At 37.7% G+C, this 26963-nt stretch overlaps 2 protein-coding genes across 2 annotated transcripts in view; both read right to left on the bottom strand.

Annotated features, from left to right (window-relative positions):
* The window catches only part of LOC137746979 (putative disease resistance protein RGA1), a 31551-nt gene extending 16011 nt beyond the window's left edge, over window positions 1–15540 (bottom strand). Inside the window, exons 1-2 of the transcript XR_015958722.1 lie at window positions 15420–15540; window positions 15084–15301 (exon numbers count right to left, since the gene is read on the bottom strand). The gene's annotated coding sequence lies outside the window, so the exon portion shown is untranslated. The remainder of the gene's footprint in view (window positions 1–15083; window positions 15302–15419) is intronic.
* Window positions 15541–15623: 83 nt separating this feature from the next.
* The window catches only part of LOC137747420 (disease resistance protein RGA2-like), a 35604-nt gene continuing 24264 nt past the window's right edge, over window positions 15624–26963 (bottom strand). Inside the window, exon 8 of the mRNA XM_088689697.1 lies at window positions 15624–15722. The gene's annotated coding sequence lies outside the window, so the exon portion shown is untranslated. The remainder of the gene's footprint in view (window positions 15723–26963) is intronic.

Raw genomic sequence — 26963 nt, 5'->3', positions numbered from 1 at the left:
AATCATTACGCTCTATGAAAATTATAAGTGTTGACGAGGCATTCGTTACTATGATTGCATGAAACTTATGCCAAGAATTCGTTTAACGCGATTGTTTATAAGCAACCTCCACTACTTGTGAATATAAGTTCGTAACTATTAGGTGAAACTCACTTATATTCTAGCGTCATATTCATGCATGAAAATTAAGCGTGCACTCTCAATAAACATACATAAATAAGTTATCAATCAAACGGTTAAACAAATTGAATCCACAACTTATGAAATGCAATTAGAAGTAATCAAATCAAAATGCAAGCATAAACATATATTTCGAATCACCCCCTAACCAAGGGGGGTTTAGTTCCTCATAACTTTGAAATCAAAGAAACACCTAAACATTCCAACAACTCAAACTTGAATTGTATGAACGTTTAGGCACTCTTCTCTTCCATTCCTCATACGTACAAAACAAAGAGATTGAATTTAAACATTGAAATCAAAGAAACACCTAAACATTCCAACAACTCAAACTTGAATTGTATGAACGTTTAGGCACTCTTCTCTTCCTCGTTGTTGTAGCACAAGGTCTAAGGTGAGGTTTGGTGGTGTGAATGGTTTGGGGAGTGGTTGGAGTGGTGTTTGGATTAGTAGGGATACTCACGGCACAAGGGGATGATTTCTGGTGGTGTTTTGGATGATTTTCTGAATATGGACGAATTGATGAGAATGAATCCAATGGATGCTTATTTATAGGTGAAATGGGGGGGAACATGACAGCTAGGAGGGAATGTGGCTGCATGTTTGAATGATTAAAGGATGCATGTGGGTTGGAATTGCATGTGCAATGAATATGTGGCTGCATGTGCAAGGGGACAATCTGAAAATGCATGTGAAAGCATGTGTTGGCTGCAATGATGAAATGGATGGGAGTGCATGTGGCTTAATTAATTAAAGGGAGTGCATGTGCAATGTTTTAAAGGATGGAATGCATGTGAATATGATGGAAATCTGATGGGAATGGGAGATGCATGTGCTGATTTATGCATGTGATTAAAGGGAGAGAATGTGGTGTAATGATGAAATGGAATAAGTGCATGTGGATGTGGCTGATTTGATTTATGGAAGATGCATGTGCATTAAAGATGAGTGAATGATTATGGGTGCATGTGGATGAATGTGCATGTGCAAGGTTGTTGTTGTGATAAGTGATAAGTGTATGATATGATAAGTGAATGATATGATAAGTGAATGATAAGATAAGTGGTGATAAGATAAGTGGTGAATGATAGTGGATGATATGATAAGTGGATGATAAGATAAGTGGTGAATGATAAGTGGATGATATGATAAGTGGATGATATGATAAGTAATGGGAGCATGTGAGGAAATGAACAATGAATGCATGTGTATGGTTTTGGGAGAAAGGTGGAGATGCACAGCATAAGGGATTTGGAAAGGTTTAAATGTCCTAAAACTAAAGGGAACAAGGTTCCAACACTTTGGTCTTCAATTTCGTCCAACACTTTGGCGCCAAGCATAAGCTATCCATCCTTAGCCCAAAAGTGCTCCAAAAGTCTCCAAAATGCATCTTTTTGCTCCTTTAGCCCTTTGGACCTACAAACACACGAAAATAGCTTAAAGTACTAAAATAACTAAAGAAACATAACGTAAATGCACGAGAACAAGCCATTTGAGTCGCATGAATATGCTCCTATCAAATACCCCCACACTTATCTTTTGCTAGTCCTCGAGCAAAACGGAAAAACAAAACAAAACCTAAACCTTCCAACAATGGTCTCAGGGATTCTTAATGCACATGACATGTTCAAGATCATTACTCACATAGATTTTAGTCATCCTTACGCTTAGGCACATACGTAATCATAATCACTACTTACTAGTTCTCATTTAATCAATTTAAAACAACATTTGAATGTAGTAATATGCCTTAGAGAATTCACTTAATTCCTTACAAGATACTCTCTTATTTTCACACAGAATTTCTGGTTACACACCCTACACTAAGTATATGTGAGAAGATTGATGTAAATATGAAACTAAACACCCACATATGTTTATAACAAGGAAAGCACTTTTCTGGGATGTATATGAATATGATCTCATGAAAGGAATGCTACTAATTAGATGCGAGAACCAGGGACACCATATGCTTACATCAATTCCAAACTCCACATTATTGAAAACATAATGATCAAGATTAAAGCATAAGGGTTGTAATGGGTTAAGGGCGATTGGCTAACAATGAAAGGTAAGGATAACAAACGTTCTTTAAGCAATAGCAAGCAAAGTATTGAAATTTGACACTTAGAATCACTTATGATTACATAAACTCACTTAGACACACAAGGGGAAAAATTCACACAACTCTTCGGGCCATATTCCACGTTTTGGGCCCTTTCTTCAACTACCACAAACATGTGAGCATATTTTCACTTATTTCATACTCTTTTTCTTTCTTTTCACAACTTTTTCTTTTCTTTTTCTTTTTCCACGATTTTTTTTTTTTTTCTTTTCATGCCTTATTTCTTTTCGTGGCATATCAACACACACACACAAATTCCCCCACACTTGTTGTTTTGCATACTCGAAAGGATTCCTCTAAGTCATGCTTACTATGCTTCAAGAACAAGGGTATGGGTGGTCCTAATCTAGGCTAGGTAGGGATGATATGGGTAAACAAGGAACAAAGGCTAACAATGGCTCGATGGGGGTTATGACCTACAATATATAGTGCATGGGTTGGCTGTTTGGTTGATGGCTTCACTACACACTTCATCTTGATATATATTATGCACTCAATATCATGCTTTGAATGGAATGGATGCAAGTTCTAGCATTTGGAACTAAGTGATGAAACGCCTTCTAATTAGCAACCAAGCAAGAATAATGAGATCATGCAACGAGTTTGAAAACAAGAATCACAGATTAATACTCTCCAAAGAATGTTTAAAGCTCAAGTCTCTCAGGGTTGTAATGTTATTCTAAGTTCCTTCCTTCAAGCATATTACAAAAACTTATTTTTTTTCTTTGGGATTAAACATGAATTCATAAACAACAACTATAACCAAGTATAAACCAAGAATATATCAACTTCCATCCATGTTTATAACACTCTTTCACAGCCATGCACATAAAAATCAAATCCTCATCATTGTGTTGGAAGGTACCCTAAGACACAAACACACAAAAACGACTCAAAACACTCTTTTTAGGTTTTTCAAAACATGTTTTTCAAATTTTTATGTGATTTTCGGATTTATAAAAACAAAACATACTAAAACACTCTAAAACATCTTAAAAACACCTTAAAACAGTAAGGAACAACATTTGAAGTTATGGGTAATAAAATCTCACGAATTTGTATCAACAACATTAGTTACCCCCCCCACACTTAAATCAAACATTGTCCTCAATGTTTTAAGCTTAAAGTCACACCAAACAAAAGTAAACATAAAAACAGCAACTAAACATACTAAACATGGCAGAATGTAAACAACAAAGAGAAGAGTTTAGAGACGCAAATCTGGTTGTGGAATGTAAATTCCATCTTCTCCTTGTTGATTGCACTGAGGCTTGATTTTGTTGATTCCACAGGGGTTCCTCCCATCGTTGATTTTCCTTTGTGCTACTCTTGAACTGGGCAGCAGGATTCTTTTGGTCTCCCCCGAAGGTCTGAGCTTACTCCTTTGGTCTGTTTCTTTGTTCAATCTTTCCAATTCGTATTGAAAAGGGTTGGAGGATAACTCAGCCTATGTTTGTCTCCACATGCTTCAATGTATCACTTTCACTTGCCTTGCTTGCTCCCCTTGCAGAAGTGGTCCCTTCTCCGGAAGTGTGTCAACCGTTGAAGATGACTACTCGAGAGCAACGCTAGGTAAGCAATCAGGAATGGATTCCAGGCAGTCGGTTCAGGAACAGAAGACTGACTCCAAGTGCCTCTGATTGCTTTCGTTTACTTTGCCATGCGAGTAATAACAAGGGCAAAGGAAAAGAGCATGATATGAGATACTTTTGCTTTAGACCTTGATGATATGAGATACCTTTGCTTTTGAAGAAACGGCGAATGAAGCAGCACATGTATTTGTTGTGGTTGTCTCCACATGCTTCGATCGACCGTTTCCTTCTGCCTTATTTGTACTCCAGGTTTCTGGTATCTTCTTTGGGGGAGAAAAAATTGAGTATTTCAAAAGGCGTTGCTGGGAGATCGCCCTCAGAGGTGCGGAAGAGTTGGACATTTTCTTCAGGTTTGCCTTGCCATAAAAGACGAAGGTCGACATATATAGAGATAATATCAAGTGGTGGTACTGTTTTTTTACCCTTGTCGACAAACGTCTCTTCAATTTCTGAGCAAACGGCTCTTCGATTTCTGAACGGACGCCCCTTCGATTTCTGCACAGGCGCCCCTTCGCTTTCTGAACGACACGTGGTAGTGCGGATGCGGCTCTGTCAGAGCTCTTTTGACAAAGTCGCACGCGTTTTCTGAAAAGCAGAGAAAGCGTCGCCGAAATTTACGCTTGTCGGCAAAAGTGTAGCTGCGATGATGACCTCCACGTGAACTTTTGACAAAGTTGAACGCGTTTTCTGAAAAGCAGAGAAAGCGTCGCCGAACTTCTGCCGGAAATTCCGGCATTTTGAATCGGTGGACGCGTCGCCTTGGCTTCTTATAGAGGTATCGATCATCGCCAACATACACACTCTGAAGATTTCCCATTCTTGAACATCGTCTCCGGCCCTTTGAAATTTTAACTCCATCCATCCCTTCTCTTTTGAACACTTTTGAAAAAATGGCAAACCCATCGAACCTTAGCTTAGAATTGAGTCTCAGCAGTGATACGGGCGCGCCGCGTCAAGGTAACGTATGGCGCCCTTCTTTCTTATCTTCTAACGGTCCTCTTACAGGTGAAGACTCTGTGATGCAGGACGCCACAACAGCTACAATAGTAGCTAGGAACCTCCTCACTCCAAAAGATAGTAGGCTGCTGTCAGGACGGTCCGATGAGTTGGCCGTTCAAGAGTCCCTCGCACTTAGTGTTTAGTGTGCGAGTTCTGTGTCCAACATGGGCCAACGCCTGCTTGCCCGCTCCCGTCAGGTGGAATCATTGATGGCAGAGGTGGAAAGTCTCAAGCAGGAGATCAAACTGCTTAAGCACGAGAATAGAAGTTTGCACGTGCTTGCCAACAACTATTCGACGGGTATGAAGAGGAAGCTTGATGAGCTGCAAGAATCCAATGGTCGGATGCAAAGTGACCGTCAAAGTGACCGTCAAAGGCTTGCGGCTTACTTCCAGAGGCACATTTTTCCTGGCTCGTCCAGCGTTTGGCCAAGTATTGAGGCCTGGAATGCTCTAGCTTCGAAGCCTCCTGCTCTGATGCCTTCCGCTCCGATGCCTCCCGCTTCTATGCCTCCCGCATCTATGCCTTCTGCTTCTAGAGTTTTGCCCAGTAGTGGGGCTTCAAGCAAACAACCTCTGTGAAGGCTCCATCTTTCTCCATGTTTAGTATCTCTTTTTTTTTTTTTTTTTTTTTATGAACAAGCTTTGTTTTATTCAGTGCATTGGGTTGCCTCCCAAGTAGCGCTTTCTTTTACGTCTTGCAGCTTGACGAAGAACCCAATCACTCTAGGATATGTTCACGAATCGGATGAGAACTCCGAGTCATGAACTAGTACCTAAAACAAGAAACAAAACAAGATTAAGAATCTGGAATAAAATAAAAACAAACGAAAATAAAACAATCCAAGGGATTAGCAAATTTTCTAATCCCCGGCAACGGCGCCAAAATTTGATGCGAGATTTATACGCACACAAATTAAACCCTCTTTTTATCAATTGTAGTAAGTATGTAAGTAGGGATCGTTCTAGACCGGGGATTAGGAGGGATTGTTAACCACTTGGATTTGACTCAAAAACGTAAAATAACAATATGAAACACTATACTAGACTCAAAGAATGCAAAACTAAACACTTAAAACATTAAAACAAACCAAAAGACTCAAACATCACCCAAAACACTCAAAACTGCCTTAAAATCACTTTCTGGGCATTTTTGAGCACTTTGGTGAATTTGGAAGAATTTTGGGAAATAAATTGAATCAAAATACTTAAAAACACAAACTAAGACACTTTCTAACTAAATTGGACAATAAAGTAAAGGGGGATTGATTTTGGATGAATTTGAAATTAAAACAGAAACTTGGAAATAAAACAGATTGTAAAACGAATTTGATGGAATAGAATGGATGGGAACCTAGCTAAGGGGTTCATCTCCACACATGTTATACTTGCATAATAAAATGATTTTCAATTGTATTTCAATAAACCATGAATTCCCAACACCCCAAGTTAACCGTGATGCACTAATTAACCTTCAAATCTTCCTAACGTTATTGAATTGGATGATGCATGCGACAATTCAAAACATTCCCCACAAGTCCTCAACATGAATGCATAGAAGAGGTACAAGCAAGAATCATTACGCTCTATGAAAATTATAAGTGTTGACGAGGCATTCGTTACTATGATTGCATGAAACTTATGCCAAGAATTCGTTTAACGCGATTGTTTATAAGCAACCTCCACTACTTGTGAATATAAGTTCGTAACTATTAGGTGAAACTCACTTATATTCTAGCGTCATATTCATGCATGAAAATTAAGCGTGCACTCTCAATAAACATACATAAATAAGTTATCAATCAAACGGTTAAACAAATTGAATCCACAACTTATGAAATGCAATTAGAAGTAATCAAATCAAAATGCAAGCATAAACATATATTTCGAATCACCCCCTAACCAAGGGGGGTTTAGTTCCTCATAACTTTGAAATCAAAGAAACACCTAAACATTCCAACAACTCAAACTTGAATTGTATGAACGTTTAGGCACTCTTCTCTTCCATTCCTCATACGTACAAAACAAAGAGATTGAATTTAAACATTGAAATCAAAGAAACACCTAAACATTCCAACAACTCAAACTTGAATTGTATGAACGTTTAGGCACTCTTCTCTTCCTCGTTGTTGTAGCACAAGGTCTAAGGTGAGGTTTGGTGGTGTGAATGGTTTGGGGAGTGGTTGGAGTGGTGTTTGGATTAGTAGGGATACTCACGGCACAAGGGGATGATTTCTGGTGGTGTTTTGGATGATTTTCTGAATATGGACGAATTGATGAGAATGAATCCAATGGATGCTTATTTATAGGTGAAATGGGGGGGAACATGACAGCTAGGAGGGAATGTGGCTGCATGTTTGAATGATTAAAGGATGCATGTGGGTTGGAATTGCATGTGCAATGAATATGTGGCTGCATGTGCAAGGGGACAATCTGAAAATGCATGTGAAAGCATGTGTTGGCTGCAATGATGAAATGGATGGGAGTGCATGTGGCTTAATTAATTAAAGGGAGTGCATGTGCAATGTTTTAAAGGATGGAATGCATGTGAATATGATGGAAATCTGATGGGAATGGGAGATGCATGTGCTGATTTATGCATGTGATTAAAGGGAGAGAATGTGGTGTAATGATGAAATGGAATAAGTGCATGTGGATGTGGCTGATTTGATTTATGGAAGATGCATGTGCATTAAAGATGAGTGAATGATTATGGGTGCATGTGGATGAATGTGCATGTGCAAGGTTGTTGTTGTGATAAGTGATAAGTGTATGATATGATAAGTGAATGATATGATAAGTGAATGATATGATAAGTGAATGATAAGATAAGTGGTGATAAGATAAGTGGTGAATGATAGTGGATGATATGATAAGTGGATGATAAGATAAGTGGTGAATGATAAGTGGATGATATGATAAGTGGATGATATGATAAGTAATGGGAGCATGTGAGGAAATGAACAATGAATGCATGTGTATGGTTTTGGGAGAAAGGTGGAGATGCACAGCATAAGGGATTTGGAAAGGTTTAAATGTCCTAAAACTAAAGGGAACAAGGTTCCAACACTTTGGTCTTCAATTAGGTCTTCAATTTCGTCCAACACTTTGGCGCCAAGCATAAGCTATCCATCCTTAGCCCAAAAGTGCTCCAAAAGTCTCCAAAATGCATCTTTTTGCTCCTTTAGCCCTTTGGACCTACAAACACACGAAAATAGCTTAAAGTACTAAAATAACTAAAGAAACATAACGTAAATGCACGAGAACAAGCCATTTGAGTCGCATGAATATGCTCCTATCAACTAGGTTAGGTTTCCGTTTGGCAGTTTCATTATACTCTATTGGCTTTAAACCCATTCCCCTCGATGTGTGCTTAACTTGCTCTCTAGACAAACCTTTAGTAAGCGGATCCGCAATATTATCTTTTGACTTAACATAGTCAATAGAAATTACACCACTAGAGAGCCATTGCTTAATTGTATTATGCCTTCGTCTAATTTGTTTAGACTTCCCATTGTATACACTAATTTTAGCTCGATATTGTGCAGCTAAACTATCACAGTGTATACATATTGCCGTTACAGGTTTAGGCCATATGGGAACATCCTCCAAAAATCTCTTAGCCACTCAGCTTCTCCTCCAGCCATATCGAGAGCTATAAATTCCGATTCCATAGTTGATCGGGCTATGCATGTTTGCTTAGAAGATTTCCAAGATATTGCTGCTCCTCTCAAAGTAAATACATATCCACTTGTGGATTTTGTATGATTACTATCCGATATCCCATTCGCATCAGTAAATCCTTCAAGCACAGGAGGATACCTTGTATAATGCAATCCATAATTCATTGTGTGCTTTAAGTATCTCAATACTCGAATTAAAGCTTCCCAATGATCATGCTCAGGATTGCATGTATATCTACTCAGTCTACTCACTGAGTATGCTATATCAGGCCTTGTACAGTTCATAATGTACATAAGACTTCCAATAACTTGTGAGTATTCACGTTGAGATATAACATCACCTCTATTTTTCTTAAGTTTGCTATTAGCATCAAAAGGAGTAATTGCATCTTTACTTTCCAAATGACCATATTTTCTAAGTGTAGCTTCTATATAATGGGACTGAGTAAGAATATATCCTTCTTGGTTTCTTTCTATTTTTACACCAAGAATCACATCAGCTAATCCAAGATCTTTCATATCGAAACTTGATTTCAATATCTTCTTGGTCCAATTTATTATCTCTTTGTTAGTTCTCATTATAAGCATATCATCTACATATAAACACAACATAACGCAAGCATTATTTTGAGTTTTTGTGTAGACACACTTATCACACTCGTTTATCTTAAAACCGTGTGTTATCATAATATGGTCAAATTTTTCATGCCATTGCTTTGGAGCTTGTTTAAGCCCATATAGTGATTTCACAAGTTTACAAACTTTCTGTTCTTAACCTTTAACCACAAACCCCTCAGGTTTTTCCATATATATTTGCTCATCTAAGTCTCCATATGGAGTGCATCTATAGCAATCAACAGTCTTATTGACGTAATTCTTGTTACAGGCGAGTATGTATCAAAGAAATCCAAACCATGTTTTTGACGGTATCCTTTAGCTACCAACCGAGCCTTATATTTGTCAATTGTACCATCAGGTTTTAATTTCTTCTTCAATATCCACTTGTACCCACTTGGCTTATTACCAGGGGGCAAATCAACTAATTCCCATGTATGATTTTGCATAATGGAATCTATCTCACTGTTAACTGCATCCTTCCAAAATGGAGCTTCAGGAGTGGACATGGCCTCCTTGAATGATTGAGGTTCTGTCTCGGCTAATAAGGTCACAAAATCAGGCCCAAAGTCCTTTCGAATTTTTGTCCTTTTACTCCTTCTAGGTTCAAGTTCTTCTTCTTCTTGAACTCTAGACAAGGATGAACCATCATCATGCTCTCTAGGTTCGCCATTAACCTCAGATACATCATCATGTAATCTTTTTTTCAATAAATTAGTCTTGCCTATTTTGTATGGAAATATATCCTCAAAAAATATTGCGTTTATAGATTCTATAATAGTATTGACATGTATATCATTGACTTCGGAATGAAAAACTAAGAATCTATAAGCTAAACTATTAGATGCAAAACCAATAAAAACACAATCTATAGTTTTAGGCCCTAATTTTGTTCTCTTTGGCAATGAGACTTGTACTTTTGCCAGGCAACCCCACACTTTAAGCAATTTAAACGTTGGGGTTCTTCCTTTCCATAATTCATATGGTGACTCCTTTCTCATTTTAGGTGGAATTCGATTCAAAATTTTATTTGCAGTAAATAAAGCTTCACCCCACAAATTGTGTGGAAGCCCAGAGCTATTCAACATAGAATTGATCATGTCTTTAAAAGTCCTATTTTTTCGTTCGGCAACACCGTTTTGTTGCGGTGTATAAGGGGCTGTTGTTTGATGAATTATGTCATGTGTGGCACAAAATTCAGCAAAGGCATGAGACTCATATTCTCCTCCCCTATCGGACCTTAAGACTTTAATCTTCTTGTTAAGTTGATTCTCAACTTCTGCCTTATATGTCTTAAACATATCCAAGGTCTCATCTTTACTATGAAGTAAATAAACATAACATTACTTACTGATATCATCTATAAATGTTACATAATAGTTATTTCCACCACGAGTTGGATATGATCTAAAATCACACAAGTCACTATGAATTAAATCTAATAAATCATTGGACTTTTCATGCACTGATTTAAAGCTTTGACTCGCAAATTTCGATTCTGTACAAGTCTCACATTTAACATTATCTAGATAATCAATTTTGGGCAGCAAACCTAAATTATGCATTCTAAAAAGTGAACGAAAATTTACATGTCCTAACCTAGAGTGCCATAAATTAGACGAATCAACAATATAAGCAGAAGCATTATTTATTTCATTCATAGCATTAATAAGTACATTTAGTTTGAATAATCCATCAGCAAGGTAACCCTTCCCTACAACATTCCCCCTTTAGTTAGTACAAACTTATTAGACTCAAAAACTAGTTTGAATCCTTTATTACTAAGGATAGGACCAGAAACAAGATTCTTCCTTATATCGGGGACATGTAGCACATCAAGGAGGGTTAATTCCTTTCCAGAAGTGAATTTCAGAACACATTTCCCTATTCCAGCCACAACAGATGCAGATGCATTTCCCATAAACAGCTGCTCGTTTCCCTCAATTTTCTGGTACGAAGAGAACATATTTCTGTCACCACACACATGGCGAGTTGCATCGGTATCTATCCACCAATCAGCGTGATCAGATACAAGGTTGATTTCAGAAATCATTGCAGCCAAGGCATCCACATTGTTTTCAATCAGGTTTGCGCGGTTGTTGTTGCCTTGATTTCCAGGACCTTGATCCCTTCGATGGCGACATTCTTGAGCCTTATGACCTTGCTTTCCACAAACCCAGCAACTTCCCTTGATTTTCTTGAAGTCTTTGCCTTTCGCACCAGGGATAAAGTGTTTTTCCTTCTTCTTAGTTTTCTGGAACTTCGACCTTTGCTTTGATGAACTTCCTTCAACAACATTCGCCTTGGCTTCCGTACTCGAAACCAGGCCCTTCTCATTCTTTCTGTTATCTTCCTCTATTCTCAGCCCTACAATGAGATCCTCAAAGGTCATCTCTTTACGTTTATACTTGAGATAATTCTTGAACTCTTTCCAAGAAGGTGACAATTTTTCTATAAAGGACGCCACTTGGAAAGACTCATTGATCACCATCCCTTCAACATGAATTTCATGGATGATTTTCTGGAGATCTTCAGTTTGAGAGACAACGGACTTGGAATCCACCATTTTGTAGTCCAAAAATTTGCCCATGACAAATTTCTTCGAACCAGCATCCTCAGTTTTATATTTTTTCTCAAGTGATTCCCAAAGTTCCTTGGCTGTTTTGCATACTACATAGACATCATACAATGAATCATCTAATGCATTGAGAATATAGTTTCTGCAGAGGAAATCATTATGATTCCAGGTATCTATAGCCGTTAAAGTTTTTGCAGAAAAAATATTTTCTCCATCTGCAGTAGGTACAGTCTTGCGCAGAACATTAGCCAAATTCAAGGTTGTAAAATAAAACAGCATTTTCTGCTGCCATCTTTTGAAGTCTCCGCCCTTAAATTTCTTAGGCTTCTCAGAATGAGGTTTAGTTCCCGATTGTTCCATACTGTTCGAAGATTGTTGGAGAACAATTTAGAAACAATAAAATAACAGAAATACAGAGCTGAAATACTTATACCTTATTATTCAAAAAATACTTGCAATACAGAATGCAATAACACAATAATTACGAAAAATTAAAATGATACTAACTTGAATGAATTGAAGGTAGAGCCTAGCGCAAACGTTATGTCCTTCGAACAGTATTTCCGTCCCACTCATGTGCTTGTGGTTTTACAACATCTGCTCGACCAGGATACAACTACCTAATTCTACAACCCGCACTGGATTATAGAACTCTAGTGAATTGCTTTGTGTGCTTACTCTCTGGAAATTTTGTACGAAAGACAAAGGAGAAGAAAAAGATAAATGATTGATGGAAATGAGAACTCCAGTTATATAGGCTCTTTCATACCTCTTCAAACACCTTTTGGATGTATTTGAAGCTATACAGCTCTTTCCAAAAAGATACAACTCTTTCCAAAGAGTTGTGTCTATTAATCAAAATGTTTTTAATTAATTTAATTAAAAACTTAATTCGAAATTAAAACTAATTGATCAGATTAATTTTAATTCCTTGGCCCCAAGTGCCCCAAGGCTGAAGGCCCTTGTCTTGACTAATTTATATTAATATTATAGTATAATCATCAAGCCTAGTCCACACAACCATAAGGTCCAAGCCTTCAATCCATTTCCAAATGGTCCAAGTTTTAATTACTAAGAAAAAGGAATAAGCCTATATAAAGGCTAGTGAAAAAATACTGTTGACCAATGTGGGACAAGAGGGTCTCAAACTCCAACATGAGATACCTCAAGTGTTTCAACTTTCCCATAGAGCTGGGCAAATCCTCTATTGCAGCCTTGGATAAATTCAACATCTGTAAAGCTCTAAACCCTTGGAAGATGTTACTAGGGACCCCCCAATCAACAAACAACGACCGCAATCTCCTAACACTCCCTTGTGGAATTCTTTCAAGTGTCGTGGAAGAAATTCGCGCAACATGCTGAATCTCAAGTGCATCATCTATCTGGTCGGAGTCCCACATCAAGCTTTCAGATTTAAATATTTCCTCTGCAAGATCATGCACAAGATCGTGCATCTTGCATTCGGTAATAACACCGTACTTATCTTCTATAGCATCTTGAAATAAGGAGTTTTGCAATAGAATATTAAAATATTCATTGCCTATATCCTCCATGCTCATGTTGGGAGAGGAATTGAGATATCCTTGAGCCATCCAAAGCTAGACCAAGTTATCTTGTTCAATTTAAAAATCTTTTCTAAACATTGAACAATGTGCAAAACATTGTTTCAAGAATGGCGACTTCAAATTATCAAAACTTAACTTCAAAACCTACATGATTTTCTCCTCTTCATTTGGTAATTCTCATATCTTACTTTGTAGAATTGACAACCATTCACGTGTACTATATTTAGAACGCATCACGCTTCCCAAAACCAATTAACAAATAAATTAATAGTTTAATACTTGATTAGATCAATTAAATACAAGTGTTAGAATAAAATCATCATGTATATAACTTAGTAATTGAAGAGTTCATAAGGGCGGTAGTTTGAAAGAGCGTTTTGTAAAATGCAAGCTATACCTAGATTAAGAGTACTGTTACTTACCCACTTGTCCACTTGTCTTATTCCTCCACCCACCATCAAATTTAAAAATGAAGTTGTTGAAATTTAGTCCTTAAATAAGATTGAAATCTAATAACACTAAAATAATAATAAAAATAACTTAAAAAAAGACATGAAGTGAAAATAAAAAACAAATTCACAAATAAAATGAAAATAAAAAATGAAGATCGAGAAATATCAAGTGGGCGATGAAGATGGTTGTGGCTGCATCATGACAGTCTGCACCATTTCAACAACCTCCACGACCTTCTTCTCGATGTTGGCTAATTGAGTTATAGGGTGAAGTTAGTGGTTGTGCGTTGGGTTTAGAGGTGATGGCCTGATATGAGTGGTGGTGACCGTTAGTTGGTGGAGACCATGCATGCTTCCATAAATTTCTATTGATTTTGGAGACAAAGTACGCCCTAGGTGATTTAACAAAAATTTAATTGGGGCATAACAGATGTGACATTTTCAATAGGTTTGATACTTGTTTGAAATGCTTAACAAGGTTGAGACCAATTTGGAATGACACTAAAAGGTTAGAGGGTTTAGGTACTTTTTGTTTTTATAAACAAACAATATTATCTACACTACGAGGGGGAGGGAGTAGGATAAACCTCACAATGAGTTAGCAATAATGTGGTTCAAATTTGCCTTTGGTAAGAATTGAACCTAATATCCCTCACTTACAAGTAAAGAATAACCACTAGACCGTAGTACTAAGTGACGAGAGGTTTTAAGTACTTAATTCTAGATTATATATTGATTTTAGTCCTTTTGCTAGATATTTAATGTCTATCTTCATTCTAAAAATTATCCTCATAAATATTTGATTTTATGCTTAACTTCATCCTTCTACTAGATCATAATGTTCACTCTTATCAATCTTAATTTAGAGCGTAATGCGACTAAAGTTCGATAAAGACTACGCAGAGTTCGTCGAACAAGTGATACAAGGTTCAATACGAAGGGAGGCAAGAGATGTATGGTTCCCCAACCAATCTGGTAAAGCCTCTAGCTTAGGCGACCCCCACAAGTCTAATCTTTCGAGTTGTGATGGAACTTGAAGGTTGAAAATCAGGAAAAGAATCGAGCTCCCCCAAAACGCACCGATTGACACCATTTCAAACCAGTCAGGGAGTGTAATGATCAAAATTCTAAGAGCACGAAGTCTGAACATAATCGGGATCAAAATACCGCACTGTGCCCATCACCGGTGCCACAACATGAGTCTCATTGTCACTGGGAAAAACCATGGACATACCAAAATCTGCTATTTTTGCATCCAAGTTTACGCTTAAGGAATTAAATTATAACTATCAAACCTCTGTTTGGAACTCCCCAACTCCTTGCGATGACGATGGAGAAAGTATTTTAACCGCAACTTGAGTGCCATCTTTCAAGTAGCCATGGTATACATTCCCAAATCCTCCCTTCCTGATTTTAGTTTGAAATTTTTCGGTGTATTGTAAAATCTTGTCGTAATTGAACTGGGACTTCTTTGATGCTACAGGTGTTTTGTTATGTTTTTCTCCATCTTCAGCTTAAGCAGACAAAAACATATGAGTTCTGACAAAGTGGATAGGATCATAGGAATACAACTAAGCCATAGTAATAGCATTGGTTCTGACTGAATAAGTATCAAGCGTATAAAATGGTACCTAGTTTTCTTTTTCTTCTAAGCTTCCATACGAGTATGAGCACTATAACTAGAAGGAGGGCCACTGCTGATAGTTATGATCCAAGTATTGGAACAACTTGCACTTGCTTGGATCTGAGCTAAAAAAAGAACTTATAAACAGATAGGAAATATAAATCTGAATGATGCAATACCATTCGCTTTTGTTTAGGAAAATGCTAATCTATTTGGCGCTCTCCATGAACGAAACTTGCACAGACCAGTAGGATGAGGAAACCAGTTGAGATCTTCATCTCTCTTTATCTCATTACAGCCTACGAACTACCTGGTATTTAAAACGTGCAACAATGTCCCGATCAGAAAAACAGAAAAACGTATATGACAGTGTGGATTTGTAATTCATGCTGCACAACTTGCACAATACATGCATGATCCTTATTACATGGAGATACCTAGTCTATGACAATCAATGGATTATGAAATGTTCATACTAAAAGAGCAATTTGGTCAGGCCAACGTATTTTCTAGTCAAAGCATTTCAAAGATCGTTCCTGTTAGGGTTATGTGGTGTCATACAAGTCAGGCACACAACCCAAAGTATTGGACCAAAGTGATTAAGTCGAAGAGAATATGAATATATACTAGTATTTATCCTACACTGATTCACTGCACCACAGATACACACCCATTGTTAAACCACCAAATTTTAACATGGGATGAATGAGATAGTTTGTAGGAACCAGCAAAGGTAAAGCCTAACTAGCACCGAGCATGGTATGGAACCTGCATTTGTGAAATCTGAACATATGGAAATCACTCTAGGTGAACTCTGGTATGGTGAAATCATAACACGAGTTTCTTCATTTGAGCCTGGAGTTCTTTCTCGATGCCCAGACACCTCCGTTTCCAAACATTGTGTTAGTTGACACAGCACAAAATCCATGGTGGCTCTATGTTGGGAGGTTGAAGTTGTGCATGCCATTGCTGTTTATAAGGCTTTCCAAACCGAATTCACACTGAAATCTCCTAAAATCCTTCAATACAAAATAGTTGTAAAATCCCTTTGCTGGAACTCAGGATTTACCCGCTACACTATGTGGACAAGATCATCACTTTCTACGATTGCAGGTTGTCCAGTAAAACTATAAACATCAAATTTCTTTATTCAACCATTGATAGTTATGGTACCTGCAGACCAAACCAATCATAAACCACTCATTGTTCATACATTTGTATTCACAACGTTATAAAAAAGAACTTATAAGCAGATAGAAAATATAAATCTGAAGGATGCAATACCATTCGCTTTTGTTAAGGAAAATGCTAACCAATTTGGCGCTCTCCATGAACAAAATTTGCAGAGCAGTAGGATGAGGAAACCAGTTGAGATCTTCATCTCTGTGTCTCATTGCAGCCTATGAACTACCTGGTATTTAAAATGAGAGACAATGTCCGATCAGAAAAACCGAAAAACGTATATGACTCTGGATTTGTAATTTCATGCTGCACAACTTGCACAGTGCATGCATGATCCTTAATTAGTCTGCGACAATCAATGGATCATGCAATGTTCATACTAAGAGAGCAAATTGGTCAAGCCAACGTATTTTCTAGTCAAAGCATTTCAAACATTGTTCCTGTTAGGGTTATGCGGTGTCATATAAGTCAGGGACACAACCCAAAGTATTGCACCAAAGTGATTAAGTCAAGGACAATATGGATATATACTAGTATTTAGCCTACACTGATTCATTGCACAACAGATCCCACACCCATTTTTAAACCACCAAGTTTTGAACATGGGATGAATGAGATAGTTTGTAGGAACCAGCAAAGGTAAAGTCTAACTAGCTACCTAGCATGGTGCTGTCATGGAACCCGCATTTGTGGAATCTGGACATATGGAAATCACTCTATGTGAACTCTGGAATGGTGAAATAGAAACACGAGTTTCTTCATTTGAGCCTGGAGTTCTTTCTCGATGCTTAGACACCTCTGATTCCAAACATTGCGTTAGTTGACACGGCACAAAATCAATGGTGGCTCTATGTTGGGCAGTGGAACCGTGGAAGTTGTGCATGTCATTGCTGTCTTAAGGCTTTCCACACTGAAATCTCCTAAAATCCTTCGATACAAAATAGTTGTAAAATCCCTTTGCAGGAATTCAGGATTAACCCAATCCACCATGTGGACAAGATCATCACTTTCTATGGTTGCAGGTTGTCCAGTAAAACTATAAACATCAAATTTCTTTATTCAACCATTATAACATGATAAAAAGGTTTAATAGAACAAGGAAATTTGAACATACTCTGGATCAAGATAACCAGCTGTGCCCATGACCGATGTCAGCACCCGAGTCCCATTATCACTGGAAAAAACCATGGACAGACCGAAATCTGCTATTTTCGCGTCCAAGTTTTAGTTGTGCCGCGCTTGCTCTCCTCTCTTAATGCAATTCTCTTACTGGAATCCCTTGTCAAGTGAGCTGAAATACTAATCCAATTTATCTGTGATTAACGTATTCTAGATAACTCGACATGATTATTTTCGAGGATGAAAGATGGAAGAAAGAAGTTACATATGAACAAAACAGATTACCTTCCACAAAATTGGTCTAATAAAACCGTGTTAGTATTAACCTAGAATATTAGGATATGCTAAGATTATAGAACAAAGGCAGAAGGAATGGTAAAAAGAAGAAGAAAGCTCTGTATATTATTGAGAAGCATATATGAAAATGTAATTGTCTAAAAGCGACTGCTACAACAGCTATTTATAATAGCTAATATCTCAATACACAATGACTCAATTACCCTTTCTAACAACTTTATCCTAACAAACTCAAACCAATTGATTAACCAATCTAGTTACATGAATCAGTTATAACTATATGGTTATTACTCCCCCCTCAAACCAAGCTGAGCTACCGAAGCTAAGTTTGCTGCAGAACCAACGCTCAAACCAAGGATTTGACAATGTTTTTGAAATATGGGACTATGTAGTCCCTTGGTGAAGACATCAGCTACCTGATCCTCTGTCGGAATATAGTGAACCATCAGATCTCCTCTCTGAGCCTTCTCACGCACAAAGTGATAATCTGTGTCCAGATGTTTGATCTTGGAGTGAAAGACCGGATTTGAACTTAAAGCCAAAGCTGAGAGGTTGTCACAGTATAAGGATGGCGGGGCTGATATGGATTGATGAATATCCTTAAAAACTGAACGGATCCAAAAGACATCAGCTGCACAATGTGCTAAAGGCTTGTACTCTGCCTCTGTGGAGCTTCTAGAGACTGTGGATTGCTTTTTAGACTGCCAGGAAATCGAATTTATCCCAAGATACACAACAAAACCTGTAATGGATCTTCTGGTGTTGATATCTGCTGCCCAATCGGAGTCAGAATAAGCAGTTATATTGAAATCCTTGCTTTTTGTATACTGTAAGCCATAGCTAATAGTGCCTTGTATATATCTCAAGATTCTTTTGACCAGAAACATATGTAAATCAGTTGGTTGTGCCATGAATTGACAAACCATGTTCACGGAATGGGCTATATCAGGCCGAGTAAAAGTTAGATATTGAAGAGCCCCAACTATGCTTCTATAGTGACTCGGATCTGCTAGCATTGTTCCTTCACCAACAAGAAATTGAGTGTGAGGTTTTGACGGTGTTGAGGTAGACTTGCAGTTCTCCATACCTGCCTTGTGTAACACATCTTTGGCATATTTAGTCTGTGATATAAACAAGGAACCGTCATCTCGATACTGGATATGTAACCCCAAAAAGTATGTTAACCTCCCCATATCTTTGAGATCAAACACATCAGCAAGAGCATCGATTACAGACTGTATTTTGAGTGAGTTTGAACCAGTGAGAATGATGTCATCCACATACAACAATAAGAGGATTATGTCTCCACCATCAACTTTGACAAAGAGACTAGTATCTGAAAGAGAGGATTGAAAACCAATAGCAGGAAGAAAGCTAGTAAATTTCGAATTCCAAGCTCGAGGAGCCTGTTTTAACCCATACAGGGATTTGACCAATTTGCAGACATGATCAGGACATGTAGCATCCACAAACCCTTGTGGTTGTTTCATATAAACCTCTTCTTCCAAGTCTCCATGAAGAAATGCGTTTTTGATATCAAGTTGCCTTAATTGCCAACTAAACTGAGCTGCTAAGGCTAAAATAAGTCTGACAGTGGTATGTCGAACCACTGGACTGAAAGTCTCTGAGTAATCCAAGCCGTGCTCCTGAGAATATCCCTGTGCCACCAACCGGGCTTTGAACCTAGATATACTACCATCTGGATTTTTCTTTACCTTATAAACCCATTTACTTCCAATAACTGATCGATGGGATGGAGGTGGAACAAGTATCCAAGTGCCTTGAGTTTTCAGGGCATTAAATTCCTCTTGCATGGCAAGTTGCCATTCTGGTTTCAATGATGCAGCTTTAAAATTTCTAGGTTCTTCCCCATCTGTGATATCAGCAAGAAAAGAAAAACCCCCAGACAAATGTGCACTGAAGTTGGTAGAAAAATCAGCAGAAAGTGGTTCATCAAGATTTAAGGAATGCAACTGAGGTAGAAAAGCAAGACATCCCACATAACTCTTCTTAACAATAGCACCAGTTTTTAACCTGGTTTGGATATAACTCGGATTTACATCTGTGATGACTGAAGTAGTATGATGGGAAGGTGAGGTAAAAGGAAGAACTACCTGGAGTTGGGCAGGATCAATGACAGGAAGCAAAGGAGTAGTGTTAGGTGGAGAGGAATGAGCATCAGGTGTTCCAGACCCCTGATTATCTGATTCTGTTGAGACATGATCTTCTGATGTATTAATATTGGGAGAGAATATTTCTGTGTTTGAGTGAGAGACGGAACTCTGTGATCCTGCATGATCCGTAGGTCTCCTTGCATGTGACATTGGGATAGATACCATAACAGGTGCATCCCTTGGTTGTTCCTGTTCCTCATGTCTATCCAACCTTGCAGGTCTTGTGTGTTGAACCATTTTTGCAGGAAATAAAGATTCATCAAAACAGACATGTCTGGAAAGAATAAATTTCTTGGTCTGCAAGTTATAACAAATCACTCCTTTGTACCCTTGTGAATAACCCAAGAATGCACACATCACTGATCTTGGTTGTAACTTATTAATGTTGTAGGGTCTTAGCCGTGGAAATACAGCAGAGCCAAAAATCTTAAGAGAGTGTAAATCAGGTACCTTCTTATACAAAGTCAAATATGGAGAACTGAAAGACAAACTTTTGCAAGGCAAGTTATTGATTAACAGAACCGAATGAGCACAAGCAAAGTACCATAGCTCAGAAGGTAAACCAGAAGCACTAAGAAGAGTGATTGCAGTGTCCAAAATATGTCTATGTTTCCTTTCTGCCATGTCATTCTGTTGAGGAGTATAAGGGCAAGATATGAGCTGCAAGATACCTTTGTCAGCTAGAAATGAAGTAAAACCCTTGCTTGTATACTCCCTTCCCCCATCTGTTTGCAATGACTTGATTGTTGCACCAAATTGATTAAGAACAAACTTGTAGAACTTAACAAAGATTGTAAACACATCAGATTTATTGCTCATGGGAAATATCCAAACAAATCTTGTATATTCATCAACAAATGTTACATAATACCTATATCCCTCTATGGATCTTACAGGTGATGGACCCCAGATATCAGTGTGTACTTTCTGAAAAGGAGATGTACACCTATCAGTTCTAACAGGAAATGGAATCCTAGACATCTTTCCTTGAATGCAAGAGATACAAGTACTATTATTATCATCTATTTGTACTGGAATATTTGACTGTTTTAACATTGTAGTCATCACATCATGAGCTGGATGTCCCAATCTCTGATGCCAGACAGTATTCTTCACTGCTTTGCCCAAATAAGCTGCTGGATACTTTGTTATGAACTGAGAACCCTTTGCACTTGTGACTACAGGGATCTGGAACAATTCCTCAGGCCTACTCTTTCCGTGGTACACTATCTCCTTTGTCTTCTTGTCCTGCATAAAGAATTCAGAATCATCATAGATAAACCAACTTTTGTTATCTGCACATAACTGCTTGACAGAGAGTAAACTCCTAGCAATATTAGGCACATGCAACACTTTATTAAAAACCAGGGAACATGTAGGAGTTTGAAGCATAGTTGAACCAATATTTTTAATTGGTAGACCTGTACCATTCCCAATTGTTATCTTCTCAGATCCCTCAAAAGGTATTACTTGAGAGAGAGCATTGATATCAGAAGTTATATGATGGGACGCACCAGAATCAACAATCCAAGCATCTTGAGGAAGAAATGATGAAGTCTGTTGTGCATTCATTGCAGACAGTGATGGAGGTGGAGGTTGTCCTTGATACGCATAGTTTCCCCTTTGATAGCAATCCAAGGCCGAGTTTTTCCCACATATTTGACACTCTACTACAATACCTGTGGTTGGTACATTCGAATTCCTATGAAAGCAATTAACTGCAGTGTGTCCACGTTTGTTACAAATCTGACATTCAATCAGCAAAGTAGTTATAGTATCAACCATGCCTGACCAATTATTATTTCCATTTCCAGATTGCCTTGAACCCCCTGAATTACCAGAATTATATCCTCTTCCTCTAAAACCATTGTTATTTCTGTAATTGTTTCCACCTCTATAGTTGTTGCTACCCCTATAGTGATTCACAAATGATCCAGACTGTGCATTCAAAGACTGTGGTCTAGATGCATTTTGACCACTTGAGTTTGCAGAAAAACCGTAACCAAATGAATCATTTGGAAACTGAGGTGGTGGTAGAGAATAAAAGGGATGTTGAACTTGAGGTGGTTGTAAGGATGGTTGTGAAGCATAAGGTACAGCAGTGATAGTACCAGCAGTGATGGCCGGAATATGAGCATGACTGTGAGAATTTGAAGATGAAGCAGAAGAACCAGAATCAGTATTTGAACCAGAACTTGACCCTTGAACATAGAGTGCTGACAGATTCTGAGTAAGTGTATTCATTTCTCCTTCGATTTCCCTCTCAGTCCCAAGTAACAGTGCTCTGAACTCCTTCAAAGTGAGTGTAGACTCCCTGGCCAATATAACAGTACGAATAACACCATATTCCATAGGTAATCCAGCAAGACCAGCAATCATAACATCATTATCTGAGATGGATTCTCCTGCAGCACTAAGTTGTTCTCGAATATGCTTAAGCCTCAATAGATATTTATCAATTGTATCTGACCCTTTTTGAATTGTGTGTAACTCAGTTTTCAAGTGATTAATTCTGGATTTAGACACAATGGCATATCGATCAACCAGATTAGTCCAAGCTTCATACGATGTTCGACACCCAATCACATATTCCATAGCCTCATCAGTAAGAGTGGCAAGCAAGATACTTAACAAAGCCATATCAATTGTCTCCCACTCAGTATATGCTTCTGTGACCTCCCTTGTAACCCCATTAGTTGAATCAACAACAAACTTTGATGGACAAGGATTTGTACCATCAAAATGACCAAACAGCTTATATCCTCTTAACACTGACTGAAACTGAAATGCCCATTTGGCAAAATTATCATCCCTAAGCTTGATAATAAGCATTCCCAAAACACCTTCAACTTTAAACGAAGACGCAGACATGATGGAAAAATGAACACTTCCACAGATCAAAACAACCAACTTCAGAGACTAACACTTTAGACAACTCAAGAAAGATTGGAACTTTCTTGTAAGCAGATCGTGAAACAAAGAAAGACTAACACTTTCTTGAAACTGATATACGAAATCACAATATCATTATCAATACGTCAATGAACCATCTCACAAACACTAGAGCAACATTCATGCAGCAATTCGGGAGAAATTATAACAGGATCCCCAATTTACGAGAATTATGACAGAATCTCAAACGCCAGTAAAAACCACAACCACTATATCAGAATTCACTCACCAATTCAGGAGAAAACATAACAGAATCCCCAATTCACAAGAATCATGACACACTCTCAAAACTCCATTATTCTCCAGAGAGGAAATCAACATGGAAGACAAAACAAAACCCAGACGAAGAAACAAGAACAATATCACCTGAAATGGAGCAATTCGTCAAACACGACTCACGATCGATCATTCGAACACCATTGTAAACTTCAGTAGCCCAATCAACCAAAGAACTTTCAGATGAAAACACCAAGAATCCACAAGAACCCTCAGAAATGGCAGCAAGCCTCCTCCAGCAAAATTGAACCAGAGTAGCGGAAGAAACCCTTAGGACCGGAAGTGGCAACGAGCCTTCGCCGGCGATGATACCATATTAACCTAGCATATTAGGATATGCTAAGATTATAGAACAAAGGCAGAAGGAATGGTAAAAAGAAGAAGAAAGCTCTGTATATTATTGAGAAGCATATATGAAAATGTAATTGTCTAAAAGCAACTGCTACAACAGCTATTTATAATAGCTAATATCTCAATACACAATGACTCAATTACCCTTTCTAACAACTTTATCCTAACAAACTCAAACCAATTGATTAACCAATCTAGTTACATGAATCAGTTATAACTATATGGTTATTAGTTAGTTGGGTGAACCTGCACCCTGTACAAAAGTGTATCTGCACCATAACAACCAAATGGAACTAAGACGAGAACAAAACACGAAAGGTTGCATAATCACTCGGGCAAGAGCCTTTTGAATCATCAAGTGACAATGATTCCGATTCTTCACCAGACAAACATCCCCGTAAAAAAGTGTGTTAGTTAGGTGAACCTGCACACAGTGAGATGAAACACAACCCCATAAAAAAGCGTATCTGCACCATAACAATCAAATGGAACTAAGACAAGAAAACAGAACAAATCGTGAATTACTGTTTCGGGAAAGAAACCTACTCTTGACTGTCGGAAATGTGAGAAATGTTGCATTTTCTTTTAATTTAGAACGCAAGAGAAAAAATTGTACCGGCTTCCCCACTGCCGTAGATACTTGAGATTCCCACAGCTGTGAATAGATAGATCGTCCACACACGAAAGGTTGCGTAATCACTCTGGCAAGAGCCCTTTGACTCCGATTCTTCACCAGACTAATATTCGTTTATTGCAGAAAACAAGAGTGAGTGAACAATATTGGACAAAATATACATGCATAATTGATTGGAAATCAAAATAAAGATTACCTGTTGATAGGAGCATATTCATGCGACTTAAATGGCTTGTTCTCGTGCATTTACGTTATGTTTCTTTAGTTATTTTAGTACTTTAAGCTATTTTCGTGTGTTTGTAGGTCCAAAGGGCTAAAGGAGCAAAAAGATGCATTTTGGAGACTTTTGGAGCACTTTTGGGCTTAGGATGGATAGCTTATGCTTGGAGCCAAAGTGTTGGACGAAATTGAAGACCTAATTGAAGACCAAAGTGTTGGAACCTTGTTCCCTTTAGTTTTAGGACATTTAAACCTTTCCTATATCCTTAGCCGTGCATAACATTCCAACATTCCACTCCTTCATTTCAGCCACACTCCCACATATCATTACATATCATCCACTTATCATATCATTCACTTATCTTATCATTCACTTATCATATCGTTCACTTATCATATCATTCACTTATCTTATCATTCACTTATCATATCATTCACTTATCATATCATTCACTTATCATATCATACACTTATCACTTATCACAACAACAACCTTGCACATGCATCTCCCATTCCCATCAGATTTCCATCATATTCACATGCATTCCATCCTTTAAAACATTGCACATGCACTCCCTTTAATTAATTAAGCCACATGCACTCCCATCCATTTCATCATTGCAGCCAACACATGCTTTCACATGCATTTTCAGATTGTCCCCTTGCACATGCAGCCACATATTCATTGCAATTCCAACCCACATGCATCCTTTAATCATTCAAACATGCAGCCACATTCCCTCCTAGCTGTCATGTTCCCCCCATTTCACCTATAAATAAGCATCCATTGCATTCATTCTCATACACACTCATTCACACCTCAATTTCAGTCACAAACACTTCCATTCCATTGTACATACCACCAACACTTCCCCCTTTGTGCCGTGAGTTTCCCTTACAATCCAAACACCATCCTTCCATTTACACCACTCCCCAAACCATTCACACCACCAAACCTCACCTTAGACCTTGTGCTACAACAACGAGGAAGAGAAGAGTGCCTAAACGTTCATACAATTCAAGTTTGAGTTGTTGGAATGTTTAGGTGTTTCTTTGATTTCAATGTTTAAATTCAATTCTCTTTGTTTTGTACGTATGAGGAATGGAAGAGAAGAGTGCCTAAACGTTCATACAATTCAAGTTTGAGTTGTTGGAATGTTTAGGTGTTTCTTTGATTTCAAAGTTATGAGGAACTAAACCCCCCTTTGTTAGGGGGTGATTTGAAATATATATTTATGCTTGCATTTTGATTTGATTACTTCTAATTGCGTTTCATAAGTTGTGGTTTCAATTTGTTTAACTGTTTGATTGATAACTTATTTATGTATGTTTAATTGAGAGTGCACGCTTAATTTTCATGCATGAATATGACGCTAGAATATAAGTGAGTTTCACCTAATAGTTACGAACTTATATTCACAAGTAGTGGAGGTTGCTTATAAACAATCGCGTTAAACGAATTCTTGGCATAAGTTTCATGCAATCCATAGTAACGAATGCCTCGTCAACACTTATAATTTTCATAGAGCGTAATGATTCTTGCTTGTACCTCTTCTATGCATTCATGTTGAGGACTTGTGGGGAATGTTTTGAATTGTCGCATGCATCATCCAATTCAATAACGTTAGGAAGATTTGAAGGTTAATTAGTGCATCACGGTTAACTTGGGGTGTTGAGAATTCATGGTTTATTGAAATGTAATTGGAAATCATTTTATTATGCAAGTGTAACATGTATGGAGATGAACCCCTTAGCTAGGTTCTCATCCATTCATTGCATTTCATCAATTTCATATTTACTATCTGTTTTTACTTAGAATCTGTGCATTTAGTTAATTTCGTATAAACCTTAATCCCCCTTTACTTTATTGTCCAATTTAGTTAGAAAGTATCTTAGTTTATGTTTATAAGTGTTTTGTTTCAATTTATTTCACAAATTCGTCCAAATTCACCAAAGTGCTCAAAACTGCCCAGAAAGTGATTTTAAGGCAGTTTTGAGTGTTTTGGGTGATGTTTGAGTCTTTTGGTTTGTTTTAGTGTTTTAAAGTTTAGTTTTGCATTCTTTGAGTCTTAGTTTATGTTTCTAAGTGTTTTGTTTCAATTTATTTCACAAATTCGTCCAAATTCACCAAAGTGCTCAAAACTGCCCAGAAAGTGATTTTAAGGCAGTTTTGAGTGTTTTGGGTGATGTTTGAGTCTTTTGATTTGTCTTAGTGTTTTAAAGTTTAGTTTTGCATTCTTTGAGTCTAGTATAGTGTTTCATATTGTTATTTTACGTTTTTGAGTCAAATCCAAGTGGTTAACAATCCCTCCTAATCCCCGGTCTAGAACGATCCCTACTTATACAT

The sequence above is a fragment of the Pyrus communis genome, chromosome 2 (genome assembly GCF_041283825.1).
Source record: "Pyrus communis isolate YQ-2024b chromosome 2, ASM4128382v1, whole genome shotgun sequence".
Taxonomy (NCBI): domain Eukaryota; kingdom Viridiplantae; phylum Streptophyta; class Magnoliopsida; order Rosales; family Rosaceae; genus Pyrus; species Pyrus communis.
Note: the sequence above shows the minus strand (reverse complement) of the source record. Positions and strands in the feature narration are given on the sequence as shown.